We start from the raw sequence: 5,000 nt of genomic DNA, 5'->3' as shown, positions 1-5,000 counted from the left end.
ACCCCTCTCTCTCTCTCTTCCACCCCTCTCTTCTCTCTCTCTTTCTCTCTCTTCCACCTTTTCTCTCTTCTTCTGACTGTCCACCCTTTCAACAAATGTGTTGTGTTTAAACTTCTGGTATTACTTCATTTAGTTGATCATGATCTTTTCTTTTTGTGATCATGTGCACATCAAATGTTTACAGGCCGGAGGTCTAACATTAAATTCTTTGAGTCCTTGAGTCCAGCTGTCCCCCCCCCCCCCCAGGCCCCCTCCCCCTCCCCGCCCCCTCTCTTTTTTGGTGTCTTTCGTGTATGTAAAATAGGTTTGCCAAGATTTTTTTTTTTCCAAACTTCCGTTTATTTTCCCATTGCTGGCTTTCTTTTTTATGCCACACCTAAAACTCCCGCGGTGTGTGTGTGTGTGTGTGTGTGTGTGTGTGTGTGTGTGTGTGTGTGTGTGTGTGTGTGTGTGTGTGTGTGTGTGTGGTGTCTGTGTGTGTGTGTGTGTGTGTGTGTGTGTGTGTGTGTGTACACGCGCATGCATTGAACTGACGATTGTGTTTGAATTGTATTACAGTGTAAGGTATTACAGTGCATTTAGTTGTGTTGCGTTGCGTGGGCGTTGCTTGTATTGTATTGTATTGTATTGTATGGTCTTGTGTGGTATGGTATGGTATTTTCGTCGCGTTGTAGAGTGTTGTATGGTACTGCATTGTATTCTATTGCATTGTATTTTATTGTGTGGTGATGTAGTCGCATTGTATTGTATTTATTGCATTGTATTGCATTGTGTTGTATTGTCTCAATCCTTGTCGTGCCGAAGTGTTTCCGCGGGGAACGATTTCCGAGCTCAGTACTTGTCGCCGTTGTTCTTCCCTCCTTCCTTCCTTCCTTCCTTCCGTTCTCCTTTCCTTCCTGCATTTATTCATCCCATCATGTTATTCTAAAATCCGAAAGTCACACCCACTGATCCCGTTATTACAAGTCCCCACCATCTCCCCGATTCGGGAGACTGAGATTTGACTCGACCTTTCTGGCTGACATTTAATTCCTTGACCTGACCCGGACGCATGAAGCCCGGTTGGTGCCCCGTGTGTGGGAAGCGAAGTGTCCGTCTGTGGTCAGCCGGCCATGAAATGACCAGCTGAACAACAGGGGGGGGGTAACGAGTCTAGCGGTAACCGTACGGGTAAACTGACTAAATGGCTTGCCTGTCCGGAGTGCGAATAGAAAGCTGTCTCGGCGTCAGTGCGTTTTGTAGTGCCTGAGTGAGTTTAACAACCTATTGGCGTTTCGCCCTTAAGGTCAAGTTGTTCGTGGCTGTGGTCTTATGGTCTTAATGCCTCCATGATGATCATGCTTACACCCTGGTCAACGTGTCTCGTGTGGGAATGTGAGGGCCCGGCCATTGTCCTAAAAAATGGTGGATAGCGCATGCCTTCTTTGAGCCCCTTTGCGAACTGAAGCCAGCGGAAGTGTTCAATCAGCCATTTTGCTACTCGGTTCAGTATAGCGCGAAGCTGTGACTTCATATATGTAGCCGAGCGCTCAGCTGGCTTCACGGCAAGCTTTCACTTGCTCGCGGCGTTAGTTAAGCTGACATTTTTTTCTCTGTGTGCCTCCACAGCAAGTTTGCGCCACGTGTCACTGCACTGTTTTCCTGTAATAACTTTGGTGAAAAAACCATTGGCAGATTTCAATCAAGACACAACATTTGACATGTCGTGGGGGCAAGCATAACACAATTTCATCGAAGATTCACGGTTACAGTTCAGAAACTACCACCAGTTTGCAGACGGCTTCTCAACGGACTGGCGGCCGGATACGAGTAAGAATAATATGGCGTCCAGTTGGCTTCAGCTTTCGTGGCCAATGAGCAATCCATCTATTTTTAGAACAGTGGGGCCCGGGGGACGTAACGTCTGGATGTCACGTGAGCGAACGTTGGCAGGAGCCCCGGATGTATGACCCTGGGGAGCTGGGCTGGGTGTCCGTGCAGTCAGCAGCGCAGACTTAGGGGGAAAAAATCGTGGAAAAGTTAGGCAAACTTAACTGCGCTGCTGAAATCATAAATCTATTAAATTAAGCGTAGATTCAGGAAACTTCATAACGCTTAGCAAACTTCGCGGGTCTGTACAATTAGTACCATATATAGACCGGACAAATTCCAGTCGCAAAGCCGATATAGAACTAGAGTAAACAGGAAAAATTCTAACACAAAGCAAACTTTGCGCTACTAACCTGTAAGATCGCTTGTGCAACCCAGTTTACGAGTTGATTACTTCTCAGTTTGAAACACAAACGGGCGCCCCCGCACAAAGCTACACTAACACGCGCAGGGACACATGCTTCTAAGCGAGCGTGCACACACACACACACGCGCGCGCGCGCGCATACACACACCCCGCCCACTCATACAAACACACACACGTGCCCGATCTCCCAGGTCAACATATATGTTAAACATTAAAACATTAAAAGAATATGTGCAGACCTGCAAGTGCCTGAACCCCCTTCGTGTGCATACACAAGCAGGAGATCAAATACACACGTTAAAGATCCTGTAATCCATGTCAGCGTTAGGTGGGCTATGGAAAAAAAAAAAGAATATACCCAGCATTCACACCCCCGATAATGGAGGATGGCTGCCTACATGGCGGGGTAAAAACGGTCATACACCTAAAAGCCCACGCGTGTACGTACATGCGAGTGAACGTGGGAGTTGCAGCCCACGAACGAAGAAGAAGAAGAAGTAAGCCAATAGCAGTCTCTGATTCTACGCAAATAGCAGGAAAGGCCAACGATGTGATTGTCGTTCTCTCAGTCTAAAAAGCCCTACCCCCCAACCCCCCACCCCCACACCTCCTCCTCCGCCCCCTCCTTCTCAAATGCGTTAAAAATAATGACTTCTTTATGATCGTTTTAAAATTCTTTTATAACACACATTGCAAGAATAGCCTTCAAAGACCTGGTAAAAAAACAAAAACAAAAACAAACCAAAACCAAAGCAAACAAACAAACAAAAAAGCAGACCAATATATTAGTCTTTAAGATAATTTATTATTTTGATAGGTCATTACTGCGTTGCTCTTGTGCGATTGAACGAATGCACATGTTCACACGCACAGCCACATACAGACGCAGAACTACAAGCACGCACTCATACATACGCGCGCGCGCGCGCGCACACACACACACACACAAACGCATACACATTCACACAAGCACTCATACCCCTACCCCCCCCCCCCCCCCCCACACACACACACACAACCAGAGAACAAGAGAGACTGAGGAAGGTGGGTAATGGATGGGTGTAGAACTGGTAGTGGTGGTGGTGGTGGTGGTGCTCATGGTGGTGGTGGTGGTGGTGGAAAGCACTAAAGGCTAAAGGTCAAGCAGGGGAGGTGTTGAGGGAGTGGAGCGGGGGTGGACAAGGTCGTGTTTGTTGTGCTCCACTAGAGGGCGCTGGGTCAGCTGATAACAGGTGCTGCTTCGCCCAGTGGTCGGCAGGTAGGCCTTAGCTGGTGGTCTGCTTCTGTGTGTGTGTGTGTGTGTGTGTGTGCGCGTGCGCGCGCACTGTTTGTGATCGATTTAGATTAGCAAGGTTTGTAATCGATTTAGATTAGCAAGGACAGAGTGGAAGAAAAATTATGTCATGTCTAAAAATGTCTTGGAGTAGTATACGAGGACAACATAAACGATACGAATAAGATCCGAACCTTACTTACTGAGACAGGTTTCTTTCTTACAGACATGATTTCGGAGGGGGAGGGGGTGGGGGGGGGGGGGGAGGGGGGGGGGCATCTCACTCGGGAGAAACGTGGCATGACATACTGACACGCCCCCCCCCTCACCTCCCCCCAGCCCCATTAAAAACAACAACAAAAAAAGAACAACAACAAACCCAGTGAAGGCGATAGCGAAGTCCTCAGCAGAAAACCATATATGGCGAGCGTGACTGTGCAAAAGCAGCAGGTCTTGACGTTTCCCCTCCTGTCTGTGTGTGTGTGTGTGTGTGTGTGTGTGTGTGTGAAAAGGGCAAAGGGACATAACAGGACGGTCGACCCACTGTCCCCAAGATGACTCGGTTCCTCCTTTCCTCTCACCCGCCCCCCTCCCCCTCCGAACCCCCTCCGCCCACTCCCACCCCTACGCCCCACACCTCCTCCTCCTCCGTCTCTGGAGTGGGGTGTGTGTGTGTGTGTGTGTGTGTGTGTGTGTGTGTGTGTGTGTGTGTGTGTGTGTGTGTGTGTGAGCTGACTGTCAGTGACGTCCCCAGTTCCAGACGTGTTACCCGGCAGGTGGTGGTCAGCAGGCACCACACTGAAGCTCTGCTGTGGCTTGGAACTGACTCCATCCTCCCCGAGACCACACCCCGCTACTCTTGCTGTCTCTGTGTGTGTGTCTGTTTATCAGTCCCTGGTCTGTCTGTCTGTCTGTCTGTCTGTCTGTCTGTACCACCCCCACCCCATCTACTGTCTGTGTATGTCTTTTTATCAGTCCCTGGTCTGTCTGTCTGTGTGTCTGTCTGTACCACCCCCACCCCCTCTACTGTCTGTGTATGTCTTTTTATCAGTTCCTGGTCTGTGTGTCTGTCTGTCTGTACCACCCACACCACTCTGCTGTCTGTGTATGTCTATTTATCAGTCCCTAGTCTGTCTGTCTGTCTGTCTGTCTGTACCACCCCACCCACTCTACTGTCTCTGTATGTTTGTTTATCAGTCCCTGGTCTGTGTGTCTGTCTGTCTGTGTGTCTGTCTGTACCACCCCACCCACTCTACTGTCTCTGTATGTTTGTTTATCAGTCCCTGGTCTGTCTGTGTGTCTGTCTGTCTGTGTGTCTGTCTGTACCACCCCACCCCCTCTACTGTCTGTGTATGTCTGTTTATCAGTCCCTGGTCTGTCTGTCTGTTTGTCTGTCTGTCTGTTTGTCTGTCTGTGTGTCTGTCTGTCTGTACCACCCCCACCACTCTACTGTCTGTGTATGTCTGTTTATCAGTCCCTGGTCTGTCTGTC

General features: G+C 49.1%; 1 protein-coding gene across 1 annotated transcript in view; it reads left to right on the top strand.

The window, feature by feature from the left end:
- The window catches only part of LOC143285054 (uncharacterized), a 65,325-nt gene that overhangs the window by 13,106 nt on the left and 47,219 nt on the right, over positions 1-5,000 (top strand). The window lies entirely within an intron of this gene.

The sequence above is a fragment of the Babylonia areolata genome, chromosome 8, assembly GCF_041734735.1.
Source record: "Babylonia areolata isolate BAREFJ2019XMU chromosome 8, ASM4173473v1, whole genome shotgun sequence".
NCBI classification, from domain to species: domain Eukaryota; kingdom Metazoa; phylum Mollusca; class Gastropoda; order Neogastropoda; family Buccinidae; genus Babylonia; species Babylonia areolata.
Note: the sequence above shows the minus strand (reverse complement) of the source record. Positions and strands in the feature narration are given on the sequence as shown.